The 18796-nt window shown below is 41.3% G+C and overlaps 1 protein-coding gene across 1 annotated transcript in view; it reads right to left on the reverse strand.

Moving 5' to 3' along the window:
* Positions 1-6209: 6209 nt before the first annotated feature.
* Positions 6210-18796, reverse strand: part of LOC140117722 (twist-related protein 2-like) — a 41189-nt gene continuing 28602 nt past the window's right edge. Inside the window, exon 3 of the mRNA XM_072134710.1 lies at positions 6210-9819. The gene's annotated coding sequence lies outside the window, so the exon portion shown is untranslated. The remainder of the gene's footprint in view (positions 9820-18796) is intronic.

Genomic DNA, 18796 nt, shown 5'->3' on the forward strand with positions numbered 1-18796 from the left:
ATACATGATCTAAGATAAGAATCTCATTTTCCATACCACATCAGACTTGTGGTTCTGTGAGTTAAAGATCTGGAGATACAGGTAGTTGGGAAAAAAGCAGGAATTGGATCTTTATCTGCTGCTTGCACTGCCAACTATGTCTTTAAAGGGAACCTGTCACCACACCACAAATACAGCTAGTGATCAAATTAGGAGTACTATATGATAATGGCATAGCTCCCAACTATCCTTGATTCAGTGGGACAGATCTGGTTTTTCACTGCTGTCCAAAGGCGGATGAGAGACTGTCCCGCAATATGAGGGGTGAAAGACAGGAGGCCACAATATGAGGGCGTGGAGGACAGGGGTTCTCAATATGAGGGGGGGTGGAGGGCAGGGGGCCACAATGTGAGAGGGATGGAGGACAGGAGGCCACAATATGAGGGGGTGGAGGACAGGGGGGCACAATATGAGGGAGTGGAGGACAGGAGGCCTCAATATGAGGGAGTGGAGGGCAGGGGGCCACAATGTGAGGGGGATGGAGGACAGGAGGCCACAATATGAAGGGGTGGAGAACAGGTGCCACAGTGGGAAGAAAAGGAAGAGAGGGGCCACAATGTGAGGAGGAGAGGGTTGTAGGAGTACAGAAATTTAGGGAATTATAAGTATTGGGAAATACATTTGCCTTCCCACTTTTATTTAAAGGGAGGATAAAATTAAGATGGGGCATGAGTAGCATTAAAGCGTATTATATGGATCTACAGGGGGGTTGGCCACACTTTGCGGGGGGCCATTAATGTGAACATTATACTTTGCCTGGGGATCTCCCTCTTTGTCTAGCCCAACAATGGGAAGTATATAATTTATTTAGCGGAATATAGTATATATTATAATACATGGAGGGCCACACAGTGGATGCTTGTGCGTGTGTGTGTGTGTGTGGGGGGGGGCAGTGTGGTCAGTCGTGTTGTGGGGGTCCATATTAAATTGGAGAATAGTATTCTCTAATAGTAAAACAGCAGCAAAAAAGCAATCATAATATTCTATGCATGTAAATCACGTGTACCAAATGAAGCAGAGGATGAAGGGTAAGGGGCAGTACCTATGTATGTAAAACTCAAGACCGGTTTGGGGGCCCACAATCTTTATACAGCTTGGGGTCCATGGTTGTCGTAATCCACCACTGATGACCACGTTATGTTTACTGTGCCTTGTTCTGCTACCAGACATCATTTCCCGGTGCCGCGCCTTCTTTCTTGGCCGGCATATACTTTAATAGTTAAGCAGTGTGCAGCCGCTCCTCTATGATATTAGTAAATGTGGCTGCTAATAATCTCACTGGTCTGTATGAAAGGGACCGTGAAGAAATATCACTGCACTGAAATCCATCTTGAAACTTTTAAGGAAGGAAGCGCTGATTACAGAGAAGCTAATTAGGAAGTGAAGGAATGGAGGAGGCTGTCTTGTGTTTACTTCACTTACCATTAAAAATGTTAACTCTTTGCTACCAACAGTATTTGCTACTCCCACACTGGAGTATACTTCACATACACCGAAACTGTAACACCACAGTTTATAAATAACCAAACTGATTTGCCATAGACATAGAATATCTGTGAGATGACTGATTAAGTTAACAATGAGACACTTAAAAGTGTACTCCCATGAAAAGAGTCTTAAATATATAATATTTCACAGATATAATTCCAACCTGTCTCTATCAGTCCTGCTGTATACAATTTCAGTTGGCCCCAGGATCCGACCGTAAATCTTCTTATTTTTATGGTTGACCAGGACAGATTCTTCTCATAAATAGCTTCTCCTGTCTGCTCAATGTGGTGTGATCTCTGCTCTCCCCCACTATTACAAGACAAGCTCACTCACAGACACTTCCTGCCGGCCAGCAGCAGTGTAATTAGACTTACTCTACTTACAAGCTACAGGTAATATCTTTATAGCAGGTGAAGGAGGCATATAGCAGAGCTCACTATGTGTGTCATAGCTGAGCTAGCAGAGTGTCATGATCTCTGGTCCGTCTCATCTCTCTTTTTCTATGTGTCATATACTAGCAGAATGCTCAGAAGCTAAATGAAAGTGTATATAAACCTGTGCCCTGATAATTTAACCAGATTGTCAACTCACAGAACTAGAGGAATCATAATAAGGGATTATTTACTAAGGATCCCGCGGCCGGATTTCCTTTGGGTTTTCCGACTTTTCGGGGATCGCGCCGCCGGGGCAGGGATTTAGAAGGGGATTGTGTTGCATGCGATTGGATTTGGGCGCCGTCTTTCATGCGACAGAAATCGGGGGCGGGACGCCGGACGATCTGACGGATTCGGACAAACCGCGGGATTAAACTTCAAAATAGTGTCGCAAGCCAAGCACTTACATGCAGCGGGAAGAAGATGGTGAACTCCGGCGGACCTGAGCGGGGAAGCGACATATGCCGGAAATCGGGCGCACAATCTCAGTGAATCGCGGCAGCTGTGTATTCTCATCAGGGAATGCACCTCAGGAAACGCGCATGGATGGGTAAGTAAATGTGCCCCAATGTGTCTGCTAAGAGAGTCCCCGCCCACTGACCATCACTGAGTTATAGGAGCTAAAACAGTAATAAAACTGAGTAAAATTGTATAGCAAGGGGTTAAAAATTATCTTTATCTTGTATACATCACTAGGGGATTAAAATTTGAGAACTTTCTTTCACACCCCTTTAATGGTCCTTGACAAAGGTGCTGGATGTATTGAGCAGGGCTGCTTCTGTGTTTCTGGCAGCTATCAGATGCTCAGGAGGGAACATTGACAGCAGGTATGGAAGATTTAGGCCGGCACCACATGACCGGGCTCATTCTGTGAAAAACTGACCTTGCGCTGGCTGGATTTCATGGTCTGAGCACACGAGGATGGAACATCTTGCACAATAGTGGTCTATCTAATCTAAGTATTTGGGGGTCTTATCTGCAATCTTGATTTATGTAGGCGTTGTGGTGTCTTTACTCTTTTAGACAAGTGAGGCATATTTTCTGGAGTCTATTAAGGCTGATAAAGCACAACCATGGTCGGTGCATTGGCTGAATTTTTACAGACCAACCATAGTGCCGTAGATGGGACTACATGTATCATAGTGATATACGATGCAAGGAGTCCCTTCTTCTTTGTGAAAGAAAAAACAAGGGAGAAAAGAGTCAAAGGGTGCTCAAAATTGGAGGTGACAGCGCCTTGACAGGAATACGGGAGTATCCAATTGATACCAAGATTGGAATCCTTTAAGGTCCCTTCTTCTTTGTAAAACGTCAATTAAAATGCATGGAGCCCTGTCATCTGAACTGTGAGTGGTCTGTCAAATCTGGCAAGTGCACTGTACATTTGTGCACTTAGGGGGGTTTGCTCTGGGGCTTTAGCAGAATGGCTGTACAATATACCCAATGGTAATTTTGCAGCCATCCCGCAGAAATCAGCTGAAATAATTTCGAATGCAGTTTTATGCCACAATTTTGCTGCAGCAAGCGGCAGTGTCAACCTTTTCATTGCACCGGCATCTACAGCGGCTTTACTTTACACTGTTACTGTATTGTGCCGCTGATTTTTCACATTAAAATTCGGCATGGAAAATCTGTGTTGCTGCACCCTAAAGTCGGTGAATGGCTGCAGGTATAACCTCAGGGGTGATCCTGCAGCTACTACGCCGCAGGCAGTGGGAGGAGCTTAATTTTTGCATTGATTTTGGCACCACGATCCTCAGCAGTATTTAACAGATTTAACAGGTCAGCTTTTTTCCTGTGGATGAAAAATATGCAGCGAAAAAGCACTAGTTCTCCAGATTGTGGCCATATTGTCTGTATGGGATTTCCATCAATCCCATACCCTACAATGCTACTGTTATACATTGCAGAATTGCAGTGCAGAAATCCCAAATTTATTTTTGTTGCTCTAGAGATCAGTGATTACTGAAGAAGCAAGTGTTAAAAGATACCTCAGAATTAAACTGTATGGGAAGTATTTTATAGGAAATGTTTCTAGAAAATAATATAGAAAGTTTAAGGCCGCTTTGGCAACTGGGGGCCACATTACTTAACCACTGCGCTCCATTGTGGGTCTCTCCAGATTTGTTCTGATTCGGAGAATAACGCTATAGTGTGGCTTGGTGAACACAGTGGGGCACATTTACTTACCCGTTCCTGCGCAATTCCCGCTGTGCGTTGTCCGACGCTCATGCACTGTGCCGCAATTCACAAAGATTGTACGCACCAAAAATCCTGCATCTGTCGCTTCCCCGCTCAGGTCTGTCGGAGTTCCCCTTCTTCTTCCTGGTGTATGTAAGTGCATTTCTTACACAATTTTAAAGATAAATACCGTGCTAAGTCCGAATCCGTCGGATTGTCAGCTGGTACTCTCCCCCCCCCCCCCCCCCCCGATTTCTGTCGCATGAAAGTTGGCGGGATTCCACTAAAATCTGATCATGTATGACACAATCCCCTACTAAATACCCGTTCCAGCGACACAATTCCCGAAAAATTCTAAAAGCCGACAAAAGTGCATTCGGCAGACCCTTAGTAAATAAGCCGGGTATATCAAAATGTCAAAAAAGTGCCAGAACCAGTATGTGCACAATGATGTGTATTATAGATACACATAGGGGTTAGAAGTTATGTACACTATACATTTCAATGTATTTCCATTAGCCTGAAAGCCAGAAAGGCTATGGGCAAGTTATCAGAGCCCCTCAGAGCTGCAGATTCACAGGCTGTTACATTCTGAAGGAGAAATGATGTACATGGTATAACACACAGCGCAGTAAGATACAAATAAATTCCTTCCATCATTCTTGGATTTTGATTCCTCAAGGAATTCCTGCAGTGTGTAATTTTTTCACTATATATATATATATATATATACATATATATATTCACTGAAGGAGAATTTCCCCCCTACTCGCTGCTACCAAGATTGCAGGAAGCGCAGAGGGGAGGGTGAGACTGAGACGTGCTGCTGCAGTGTAACAGCCTGTGAAGCCAGAGCACAGAGGACACCCACAGCCATTCAGGCTTAGTAGCATCATTTTAAAAGTTGATTTTAGACGGAAGGAGGCCATGAATAACTTATGTGAGAATATTTTCTCACAGTCACAGCTTTCTATTTGTCTCTTTGTATCCTCCAATAGAGTAGTTGTAAGAGAACCCAAACCTGCATTGATAAGCTCCAATTTACCAATAATAATCTTGAATAAAGATCCTTGTGGTCCCTTTGCTTGGCATTACCTAAGGATCCCCCAGCGATTGAATGTCACATTACTATTTGCAGACACTCTCCAGACTTTGCATGTTCCATTTCATTTACTCCTCAGTGTGTCTATACTTGGGACTCTCTTGATGATCCTAGACAGATACGGGCCAGGCCAGCGTGGGTTAACAGGCTGGTATTTCCATCTTGCTATATCACAAGTCTCTGTACAGGAGAGGCCTGCAAATTGTGCAACCAAAGTAACTGCAAACCGCCGGCAATTGCTTCCTTCCTGAGATGAAACGCAGAGCAGCCCCTATTATTAACTTTTTCTCCTTTCAGACCTGGTTCTGTTTATTTAATGTGGTTTGAAATGCCTCCAGCAAATGATATGCGGGGCCCAAGTCTTTTAGGGGACCCACGGCCACCCAAACCTCCCACCAAATTTTAGACCAAGAAGGACCTTCAAACATGAAATTCTCGTTCATCTGTTCCTGCTCTCAATACACATGTACACAAGAGCCATTTCAGGACCTTTGAAAGTCTTCCAAAGGTCCTGAAACTGCAGATTGAAAGCAGGCAGAAGGGACGCATCCTCCATTCCTAAAAAGCTGATTCTACTACCATAGGTAGGAAGTAAATTACAAGCTTGTAGGGGCTATAATAATTTAATAACTATTTATACAGCCCAGGGCCTATGGCAGTCTTAATCCGCCCCTGTCCAGATCATCTAACAAGACATCCAAAACCTAGAAATCCAGAGGAGATGATGATCTTCTAATTATCATTATCTGCATAGGGGATAAATATTATTATTATTGACATAACCCCATTAAGCACTGCAATCCCTTCATTGTATAGAGGTGCTTGGACAGAGGTGCCCTCCTTATTTAAAGGAACACTCCAGTCACAGCTGATTCATTAAATTATACTCTGAAGGGAGGAGCATGATTCTAGGTTCTAGGAATACAATGAAAATGAGTCATACTCCTCCCTGCAGGCCCTGCACCATGTGTTATTCAATGAATTAGCTTTGACTGGAGTGTCCCTTTAACTCTTTCACGACTGGCCACTCACTATGTTATATATATGAGGAGCCGGCAAAACCATAGAAGAAACATTTAAAAAGAAGAACATTGATACTCAAACTATACAAAGTAGCATGTTATAAAATACCTGACACTGTGACAACCAAACCATTTTTTATTTCTACATGTTTTTCTAGCACAATAATACAGTTCAGATCTCCCCAGCTGGAGGACATGTTGCCAAAGGTCTTGTCAGAGGCACATCCAAGCACAACAAACATTGTGAGATACATGTGTCAAGCTCCGGAACCACAATTCTGTTCATAAACATGGACCTTTCCTTACTGCAATGTTTCCCAGTACATGTCCTGGTGTAGCAGTCGCCTTCTCCATCTATAGTCAGTATTCTGGGACATAACTGGCCATGGTGCGGTCACACCGCGCTTCAAAGCCTTTACTCCAGATGGAACGACTGGTAACATAAATCATTTATTATCTTGTTGCAGATGTTTTACCTTGTGGGCCCAGGAGCTTCAAGTTGTGTTTTTATTTAAAGCCATTTACCTTTTCCAGAATGATTGTACATGTCAATTTATATACAGAAAAACCACGACATGAAATATGGATGAACAGTCTTCAGTCTATAAGCTCGATACAAAGTAAAAAGAATTTGTCATTATACAACTTCTAGTGCTATGATGTGATATACACTGCTCTACAATGTATATCAGTGGAGCTGGGACCCTTCTCCATCCACCGGTGATCCTTGATTCACATAGAATTCACTTGCAAGCCATAGATTAATTATTAAATGACTAAAAAGAATACATAAGTTATCATGTACAATGTGTAACTTGACCAGCACTCCTCTGAGTGAACACAATTTATTGATATCATAAAATATATCACATATATTTCATTTTTTTAACCTATTGCTTATATAGCCCCATCAGATTCTATAGCCCTGTGCAGATATTGCCATCACTCACTCACATTACTCAAACATACTTTATTATTAGTTCTGATTCTGGGGTACACATGGTACCCAAATTCCTGGAGAATCTGAAAAAGATCCGTTCTAGTACCCCAAGTCCTGTTCAAAAATACCATGTTAAAAAACTGTGTATCCATTCCCCAGCATTGGTTAACTCACCAATTCCAAGTCATTCTGTAATATAGACAATAACAGTACCAGGTCTATCATTGAGAACAAGATGATTTGGACATTTGGACAAAATATTCTAATTTTCTTAAAGTTTAAGATCTGTACATTCCAGATCCTTTATATGAGGGTGTCAGAAGAGTTATGCACCTTTTATGCACCTTTTGGTATTTGTAAAAAGTGATAGAACTCAAATATACTGTATCTATATATATATTATACAACGTTCTTCTTTTCCCCTCCTAGATAGAGTTAATAAAAGTAAATCAATAGACTTATATACCCCAGTATGATGCTGTCAAACACTGTGATTTCTCCCCCAAAAAACAAGCCCTCGTGCAGCTCATGAACTAGATGTTGGACATGCAGTACTTCATGTCAGAAATAACCTCTACAGAATTAATACTTACATTACTCACACATACTTTATTGTTAGTTCTGATTCTGGAGTACAAATGAAAAAGATCCGTTCTAGTACTCTCAGTCCTATTCAAAAACACCATGTTAAAAAAAGTGTAAAATAAAATAAAAGTAAATCAATAGATTTATGTACCCCAGTATGATACTGTCAAACACTGTGATTTCTCCCACAAAAAAACAAGCCCTCATGCAGCTCATGAACTAGATGTTGGACATACAGTACCTTGTGTCAGAGGTAATCTCATGATTAATTATTGTTATGACTTTTTTGAATACACTGGGGCTCGTGCCTCAATCTGAGCACAAATTAATGGAGTAAATACATAGAAAACATGGTCCTTGTTTTATTTTTAGATTTGTTTCCATTTTTATTTAAGTGCTACAGACACATTTGAGCTATTTTTATTATTTGTTATTCTATTTTCTGCTGCAGAGTATGATCAATATCTTCACATAGCTGACTGCCCTGCTGAATCTGTCAGACACTGAACAGTACACTGCTCCTGGCTCTGTACTGCCCCCCTTATACATGGGCAAAGCACAGACAGAGTTTCTATGGGGGCAGTTTGCAGAATTTTACATACATAACAATGAACTGATATCCACAATGATTGCCACAAGCATAGATAAGCAAAGCAAATGCAAGCACTTTCTCATATATTCAAGACACATGCATAGACATGGTGACATTTTTACTTGTTCAGCCATCTGCCCATGTACTTCTCAATGAGTCCATTACATGTTGTGCTATTTCTTAGACATTATGGGGCTCATTTACTAAGTGTCCGAACGCCGCACTTTCGTCGGGTTTCCCGAATATTTCTCTTTTGCCCTGAAATGCCCCGGGTTTTTGGTGCACAATTTATAAAAGGATTTGTGTGCAAGATCAAGCACTCACATGCACCGGGAAGAAGCAGATGAACTTCGCCGGACCTCGGCGCAGCAGCGACACATGCAGGAACTGGGACGCACGATCTTAGTGAATCGCGCCGGACTTGAATCCTCGTGGGACAACGCACCGCGGGTTCGCAACGGGACCAGGTAAGTAAATCTGCCCCTATATATTGTAGATAGTCACCTATGTATTTGCATTGCCCGTTGTAATTTCTATGAAACTGGTGAACCCCAGTGCACACCCCGGACTATAATCAATGGTCTTATAGTCTTCTCATGTGGGAAAGTGGCATCTTATGGGCTCCAAAGTTTTGTGGACCTGTTTGCAACCGGACCCTCTTCACCCCCTCAAGTTACGCCCCTGTCACACAAGATGCCACTGGATATGAACCATTTCTATAACTTTTTGCAATATGGTCAATGTCTATTTGGCTGTTTCCCTGCCTTGTATATTATAGTATTAAAGGAAATACAAAAAGTCTTTTCTTTAGTGTAATATTCTTGCACACACACACAAGTTATACATCTCTCTTTCCATTGGCAGCTGGATTTAGGAGACAGATGCGGCTGTTCTCCGCTGAAGTCTAGAATATAATGATCACCCTCTTTGATATCATATGGTATATACAAGAAAGCCATCCATAGGTGCGATGCAAGAGCTTTAGGTCTTTGTAGAGCTGGATAAGCAATGAGTAGAGTCACAGGGTAGCTGATCTTCTGATGAGATCCTTCTGAAGCTGAAAGACAAAGGCATTTCGATTCTTGCAGACTTTACATAGAAGTTAAGGCTCCATTTGGATTAGTTTTATGTTACTTTTCCAGAATAAATAACTTCCACAGGGTTTCTTTACAAGTGGTTTTTATGTTCACGGTTAACTTTCTACATCCGTGGAGTGAATAGGTCAGCTGTGCCACAGAGTTTTACATGGCACATATTACAAATCCTTTTCTGGTATAGATCTTCCAGAATCATTATCCCAGATGACGGGTTGTAGCGTTCATTCACAGATTTGCTGCACAGTTCTCGTGCTATCAAAAAAAAGTTGGAAGTTGAAGCCATCAAGAGGAAATCCGGGCCTTATCAGGAAGTTCTTATGACCACTCTTGATTTACCTGTTAAAAGAAGATAATATGATGAGGTAAGTAGTCTTTATATTTTTTAGGAATTTTCCGAAAAAACTATTAAAAGGAATTATTTGTCTGGCTGTTGTTTCCCCCCCCAGTGATCATTGAACTTCAAAAGCAGATAAAAGGATATTACAGTATATATGATATTGTATATGATTTTGAGTCTCATTAAATGTTTCCGACATTCAATCATAAAGAATTTACTTGGAACATCAGAGTCTCGTAAAAACACAACTGAAGAATAAAGACTTAGTTCTTTATGGCAAGTGATTGCTGCTGTCATTAATTGCTTCCAGCCCCATCTACTGTGTAGTGAATGGCCAGCTAGAAGGTACAGAAGAAAAGATGGAAAATGATAATAATGTGGATCCTGTTCCCACTAATTGATGGAGCGTCAGGTTTTGCATGTGTCCTGCCGATCTATTCAATACTGAGGGAGTGTCAAAAATTGCGCATAGCTGCCTCCGGAACTCCCTACGCTATTCTTGGCAGTTTTCCGAAGCCCCATTGTAATGAATTGGGGAGCAGGACACATATTCAACCTGCTATGCTACTCTGTCGATTAGAGAACGGGATCCCTGTTTGTGTGGGATCATTCATGTAATTGATGTTCTTATGATCGGTGGGGATCGCAGCATTAACACCCCCACCAATCCGATTGCTATCGCTTATCCTGTGGATATCCTATGCATAGCCAAGAGCAATTAAACTACTGCTTTACGTGAAACTACGCATGTAGCATTTTGGGTCTGCAGCAGGTCACAGTAACCAGGTTTTCGAATCCTAAGCTTAGAAGATTGTGTTGGTGATGAATGTGAATTTGTAGTACAGCAATGAGTTAACCATCATCTCTAAACATATGTGGGTGGGAGGCAAACCTTGTAAACAGAGCAGATTTATCAAAAAGAAATGTCTGTTTATTACTAAGTTCCCAAAGCAGTGCCGGTGACCCTTTCAACATTTTGGCAAGCATTTAGAGCATTGTAATACTGCTTGGAAACATATGCTCAGCAAATATTCACTCACCAGTAATAAGAATTTAACAAGGAGAGTCAGATAAATTGTGTCCCAATTTGAAGGGAGGGGAAACTATGGAGAACATTGTATCCCACATCAATGCCGATGACATCTTCACACACGTATGCATTGCTAGCTCTGGAGGTCCTCTCTGGCAAGATTTCCAGTGTGACATCATATTGCATGCCTACATGGATACCGTACCATGATTAAGACATGAACACGTCGCAATGTGTTGGTCTGCTACCCACCTTATTATGCCGGTAGATTGTAGTCTCAGTTAAGAAGAATGCATATACCTATCACTACCATTGTTGACTGTCTCAGCGGATGCTGGGAATGTACTTTCTTTTCCAAGTGGCTTCGGGCAAGTTACTCTGCATCTGAATAGACGCCCAGGCGAACTTGTGTTTACATGGATACCGTAGGTCTAAAGATTTATCATAGGGGTGAACAGACTGACTATAACTCTTGAATAAAAGTGGCGTAACTAGGAGAGACAGGGCCCCCTATCAGGCTACTGCATTGGGCCCCCCTTCCCACTTACGAAATATACATATTAGTATACACACATGCGAGTTACAATCACATATAAATACACTGATGTGCATATACACATACATACAGTGCCATATGCAACATACTAACATACAGTGTATACAGACACCATATACACATCACAGATACTGCATATATACATCACAGTATATGTTATATACATATTATGCTGGACATGTGCAGTACAATATAGATATAATGGTGCACATCCTCCATTCTTTATTGTGTCAGGTCAAATGACGGGCCCCCTGACACTGCGGGCCCCATAGTGGCTGCTTCGGCTGCTATCGCTGTAGTTACGCACCTGAAAGGTATTTTTTACATTATAGATGTAGAATAATATGAATAAGCTTCTGTACGTATAGTGCCGTGTGCATAAAATCTACATACTTCCATATACAATGGCCATGGTCCCTAAAATTTGTCAAAGTATCTAATGTTAAATGATACGTATAACTTTAACAGTGGGAAATCTAATTTCCCTCCTATTTTGCTTAGTTTATGCCAGAAAGTTTTCCTAAAGCGCGTGCACTGTGCATATTTTGGTGTAACTGAGACCATGATGAAGCATCATTTTTACTGTACTTGTCATTAAACTCTTGAAAAATGCAGCACAAGGCATTTAAACAGATTTTTGTCACAAACATTTGCAGTGAATTATTATCTATTATTATTATCTATAGTATCTATGTACAGTACCAAATTACAGAGATATTTCTAACTAGATGCTTCTATGGAAGATTATATTACAGCATTAAGCAAAACATAGAACTTATTAACAAAGGGGTTTATATAGTGGTACAGTATGGTCCCATGGACTTCTGATGAAGTCTCAGAACAGCATGGCCCATGCCAAAAATTTAGATTGCATTGCAATATGTGTAGATCAGTGGTCACCAATCACCAAGCCAGGGCCACTGAATTCTTAGGTCTCTTGAGCTATATACAATGGTGAAGCAGGAGATTGTCAACTTCCCACACCATGATTAAACTGCTGAGGCAGGCAGGCACATTGTGATAATGGGGGTCATTTACCCCAATGGGGCAGATTTACTTACACGGTCCATTCGCAATCCAGCGGCGCGTTCTCTGCGGAGGATTCGGGTACGGCCGGGATTCACTAAGGTAGTTCCTCCGACGTCCACCAGGTGTCCCTGCTGTGCTGAAGTTCATCGGAATGCACTGAACTTCACCAAGCAGGTCCCGTGACACTTTTTTTTTAAAATTGCGGCGGTTTTTCCGAATCCGTTGGGTTTTTGTACGGCCACGCCCTTCGATTTCTGTTGTGTGCATGCCGATGACGATTCGCCATAATACGATCGCGTGCGCCAAAATCCCAGGGCAATACAGGGAAAATCGGCGCAAAATGGAAAAAATGTCCCCATCCTGACATTTCTGCATATAGCTACCAATGAGGCAAGTGTATACATTATAGAGAGCCATCTACATAACTTAGAGGGTAGACATTCATTCATGCAATGTTATTGTACTGCAGTTGATCCCTTGGACTCTTGAACATTGTAATGAAGAGTAGTCATTTACTCTATCCAATAATAATAATTCTTTTATCTATGTAGCGCACACAGATTACGCAGTGCTGCACAAAGCTTGCGAAATCGGTCCCTGTCCCCAATGGGGCTCAAAATCTAGACAACCTAACAGTATGTTTTTTGGAGTGTGGGAGGAAACCCATGCAAACACGGAGAGAACATACAAACTCTTTGAAGATGTTGACCTCGGTGGGATTCGAACCCAGGACTCCAGTGCTGCAAGGCAGAAGTGCTACCCAATCAGCCACCATGCCCCCCAAATACAGCTATAGAAGTATTTCCTATGCTTACTGCATGGGCATATGGCAGATTAGTATGAATACACCAAGTGCTTTTTCCAACAAACACTGCAAAAGTAGGCATCATGAACATCGCCTTGGATATGTAGGATGCATGCACAGGCTGCATGAGGCTAGCGGTTCTTGTTGGGGTTTTCTAGACAATGCTAACTTTTATGTTGGCATTTGCCATGTGAGTGGCCCTTGGATAGTACCTGCTTTCTATGCTGACCATAACAAGCGGGCAGGGCCAGTGCCAGCACTGGGCATACCTGAGCAAGGTATGGGGTGCCCACATAAGTCTGTACATAAGAAATCCATGGAGGTGACGGGGCTGTTTCTAATTAATCCACAGGGTGTCAGGGGGCTTAAATAAAATATCTGTGAGGGGCCTGTTGGGTATGAGAAACTAGGAAATATTTTAGGGAACAGGAGACTGTTTTAGTTTTTGAACGTTTAATGCCATTACGTGAGTTCACTGTAAAGGAGCCCATGGGGCTCTGTCACCCAGGGGCCTACTGATACCTGGAGCTGACCCTGCAAGCAGGCATCATCTACAGAAAGAAGGGTTCAATAAATCTTTATAGAAGAAGAGATCTGCACAACCAAATCTTATATAATATCAAAGAAAGTTAGTAAACTTGGACTTTTTCCTAAAAGGAATAATATTTGAAGTCAGGAAGGGAAGATATGCAAACCTATTTGATGATTGGTAGACTTGGCACAAATCTGCCATTTTCGAGCACCGAAGATCCTTCCGACAGATCCTTTAAATGGTGGCTAGCTCCTACTCTCATTCATCCCAGAGCTTAGGGAGGGGGGGAGGGGTGGTGAGGAAAAATAAAGAAAATCTTAAAACAAATGAAGAAAACGAGATAGGACACCAATTTCCCGAACAATTACAGCAACATTGGTTCAGACTGAATAGATTCAGACCCGAACCAAATTAGGTAAAGCTTCAGCGAATCGAATCTTGAATGATTCGCTCAATCAGTTGCATTTGTATCCCACTCTTAGGGCCTTCCTTTGTATCAACACGTTATATTTATAAATTGAAATTGATGGATCTTTGCCTTTTTTTCAACCTTACCAGCTACGTTACCTTATCTGTATAAGCACCTGGATACGAAGCACCTGGCCGTATCATAAAATAATCTTCCGATAAAACCCGGAGCCTGCAGTGCTGAAAACTATTTACACAACAATAAAGCAATTTAATATGTAAGAATCTACAGATTTTTATTAATTATAGAGGTTATGTATATATGTAACGGCTGAGAATGAGCCGATGCCAAAATCTGCAACTCAACCATCAAGCATTGCTGGTGTTATGTCATGCATGCCGGTTCTTTATAATATAATTGTATTCAGAATTAAAACCAGGTTTAGTGATTTGAACGCTTGTCTTTTTCTAGACAGAAATATCTGGTTACAAATTATTATTTTTATAATGATTATTATAATATATCATCACTGTGGATTTAAGGCTTTTCGGAGGGTCTTATTTCGAGCAGTATTGGAAGTGAAGCAATACAGTGACTGAACTAGACTGTATTATGTAGCCATGGTTATAAGTCCCCATCACATACTCACAGTGGCCTAAAAAACTAGGAACAGGTCAATATTTGTGTATATTCAATACCAATGAGATGAATATTTTATTCAGACTGTATATATGTGTCACAGACACTGGGGTTCCGGATACAACAATTTCACCATTCTTACTTAGAGGTCATCTTTAGCTTTTAGCTTGAAGATCTCCATGCTAATGTTGAGTCATTTGTCATAAGAAGTATTTTTACCGTATTTTTCGGACTATAAGGCGCACTAAAAATCCTTTCATTTTCTCAGAAATCAAAGGTGCGCCTTATAATCCAGTGCGCCTTATGTATGAACCGTACTTACAAACAACAGCTGCCTTGAATTGTGCACAGGTCTGCCACCTGCTGGTCAATCATCCTTATAATCAGGTGCGCCTTATACTCCGGTGCGCTTTATATATGAACCTAGACGTTTTAGCAGGCATTTATTGATGGTGCGCCTTATACTCCGGAAAATACTGTATTATCACCACCAAGTTTCAACTACGCATTTTATAGGTTGCTTTAAAGGAAATCTACCATCAAAATCCATCATGATAAACCAGCGACACTTACGGTAGTCATAGATACAGGCACCATGACTGTGAGAATTGTCTTATATTTATTATCCATGACCTCCTTCCTTCTAAAAATCAACTATTAAAGTTATGCTAAGAGACCTGAGGGGCTACCATAGGACCCTCTGTGATCTGTCTTTACAAGCTGTTTTAACCTCCCACCTGCCTCCTAAGCACATGTGAAGTGAGCACTTTCTGCTTTAATCTCAGTACTGAGGCAGTAGGGGGGAAGGGTGAGACAGCCAGATCACAGAGGGGCTAGGGTAGCCCCTTAGGCTCATTTGGGTAATTTTGATTTTAGAAGGAAAGTGGACGGAGATAAAAAAAATATAAGAAGATTACCACAGTCACTGTGCCTGGATCTATAAGTAAGAGTCCCTGGTTTATCATGATGGACTTTATTTGCTGTCTTTATATGTATTACACTTTTTCTTGTAATTGGCTTAACCATGGATCAATTCAAAGTGGGCAGCATGGTGGCTCAGTGGTTAGCACCACAGCCTTGCATCACTGAGATCCTGGGTTCAAATCCCATCCAGGTCAACATCTGCAAAGAGTTTGTATGTTCTCTCTGTGTTTGCGTGGGTTTCCTCTGGGTCCTCCGACACTCCAAAACATACTGGTAAGTTGATTAGATTGTGAGCCCCATTGGGGACAGAGACCGATTCTGCAAGCTCTGTGTAGCGCTGCGTAATCTGTTTGTCTTATATAAATAATCAAATTATTATTATCATTATTATGGACTACACATCCAAAGGTCTGCCTGGAAATATTCTGTTTAATGTCAATACAAACTATTGTCGGGATTGATATGTATGATGCCATTGAAGTTGCTCTAAAATGTCAAATCTGACATGTATGAACTTGCCCCTATATGCTTGGCTGTTTTTAACATCAGGGGTAGCAGGAACATAAAATGTTTATAAATCTACCAAATAAAAATACTATGATCTTTCTATCTCTATAATATATAGATAATAATAATAGTAATTTCTCTATATATAGCGCACACAGATTACACAACGATGCACAGAGTTTGCCAAATCACTCCCTGTCCCCAATGGGGCTCACAATCTAATCAACCTACCAATATGTTTTGGACTGTGGGAGGAAACCGGAGGACCCGGAGGAAACCCACGCAAACACGATAATTACATTTTTTTTTAGAAGAGAACAGGATTTGTAAGGGCCTTATAAACATCCAGGATTTTGTTGTTTTTCTCTCCAGTCTTTTTTCTCAGGTCTTCCTGATTGACTCATTAGAGAATGATATCATGCATAGCAATGTATACAACAGTAGAGGAGTATATTTGTGGAATAGTCAGTCATGCTGCACCTATGCAGATGTTCATAAACAGCATTGAAATAACTGAGCCTTTGTTGATAAGTTAATGTTTGTGTCTGGACATGAAGGCAAGAATCAAACAAGACAACTTTAAAGGGTCACAAGAGGCAAAAAATACATTCTTGTATTCTTTATCGGCATCATAAATACTCTTGCCACAATGTATTATAAAGACAGCTGAGTGCTTCATCCAGGTATTGAGGCTAAGTTGGACCTATAAATTGCCATCAGAGATCTGAGCGCTATGTACTGTAATTGTGAGCTTGCTCTCACCTCCACTTTGTAGGACTCTGCCCAGCTGAGTTTGCTTAAAATGTTATAGTTTGATCACATTATAGTTTAGTTCAAAACAGATGGCATAAAAAGAAATCCATCCAAGTGGATGAAGAAACATAGACCCCCCCTCCTCCCTTTCCTAAAAGGGATTCTGCTCATAAAGAGGGAGAAGTATGGAAGTAATTGAGGACTGAGATTAGTGCCCCTTTCATCTTCCAAAACATCCTGTCCCTAGAGATGAAATAGTGAGTGGGGATGATGGGAGCTTCACACGCTGGAAATAGCCGCATTGCTCCATTTTTGAGGAGTGAATCTTTTGGATCAGAAGCAGAACCTCTTTTTTGCCAGAACATGTAACATGGAGCATGTTCATTATTGTAATCCTTGTTATACATGATGTACAGTTTATGAGATGTACTAGAGACTTTTGTGATGGTCAATTGCTTCTACTCTTATTATTCTAGACTAGTGATATTTAATATTCTGGTAGAGTATGTGCGTACCACAACATGGGCTCTAGAGCACATCTTTCTGGAGCAAGTGAGGAAGGCTGGGTCCACATCTCTTTCTTGGCCATACGTTGTAAGGACATGTCAGGAGGATTCCGAAGGGTCCTTGCAACATATAGCACAGACGTATCTCAATGTATGCCTATACAGTGGGCTACATCGCCCTGGGACCCCTCTTCCACTCTGAATTTGGGGGATGGAGTGTACATCAACAGCAGCCAATCGCTGGCGATGTATGGGGTATTTCCCCAGTGATGTCACTGTCCTAATATACCGGGTCCCCCCTCCTGCTGAGCTATGTATCCACACAGCAAGGCTTGGGGAATATGCTGCATCCGCTCCACATAAGCTGCTATGGGCTCTGCTCAGCAGGAGGGAGCAGGATGGAAAGACACAGCTTGCTACGTTTTTCCATCCTGCCTTTTATGGTGGATCAGATGTATAGTGGTCAGAAGGAGGTAACAACCATGCCTACATCTGCTGGTATAAGTCAATCTCATCTGTCTAGCTTAAAAAAAAGTCATTGGAAAAAATAAACTGAAAAGAGTCATAGTTTACCTAAGATGAGTCACTTTTAGAGATTACATGTTGGCTGTCACTTCAGATACCTGTGTATACTGTTCTCGAAGAATCTAGACTCATTCTTTCTGTGTCATGTTAAAGACAAGAATCTCATCGTTCAGATCATAATAGGCCTGGGGTTTTGTGAGATACAGAACAAGAGATATTTATAGTTATAGACATAGTTGTGAACTGCACATAAAAATCCAGTTTCCGCCATCCAATTCCTTTAACTGTCTGTATCTTGGGCTGTATAACTTCTAGAACCACAAGCCTGACGCTATCTGAAAGATTAGATTCATATCTTTAGTATGACATCAACCTGTTTCTAGTTGCTTTAAAACCAAAGATAGGGGAATCTGAAGTTATGCCTCCCCCCCCCTTAAACCTCTAAAAGTGACTAATCTCAGGCAAAATATGAGTCTTCTCTGCTCATTTTCACATGACTTGCAGATTTTTATAGATAAGGGGTAAGATTTAACATAAACAAGGGAAATACGGAAAGGACTATATTATACCCCACTCATCCTGCCCCTTTAGTTCTTTATCTTTATTATTTTAAAGATCATTTTATGCTATGAACACTTTTATGTGCGCTTGAGTTTCTAAAGTGTTTGATGTGAAAGGTTGGATGGAACAGCTGAAACATTGCTACTGATTTGGTGAATACATTCATATCCTGGAATCATTCTTATTATAGCATCACATCA

This window comes from Engystomops pustulosus, chromosome 2 (assembly GCF_040894005.1).
Source record: "Engystomops pustulosus chromosome 2, aEngPut4.maternal, whole genome shotgun sequence".
Taxonomy (NCBI): domain Eukaryota; kingdom Metazoa; phylum Chordata; class Amphibia; order Anura; family Leptodactylidae; genus Engystomops; species Engystomops pustulosus.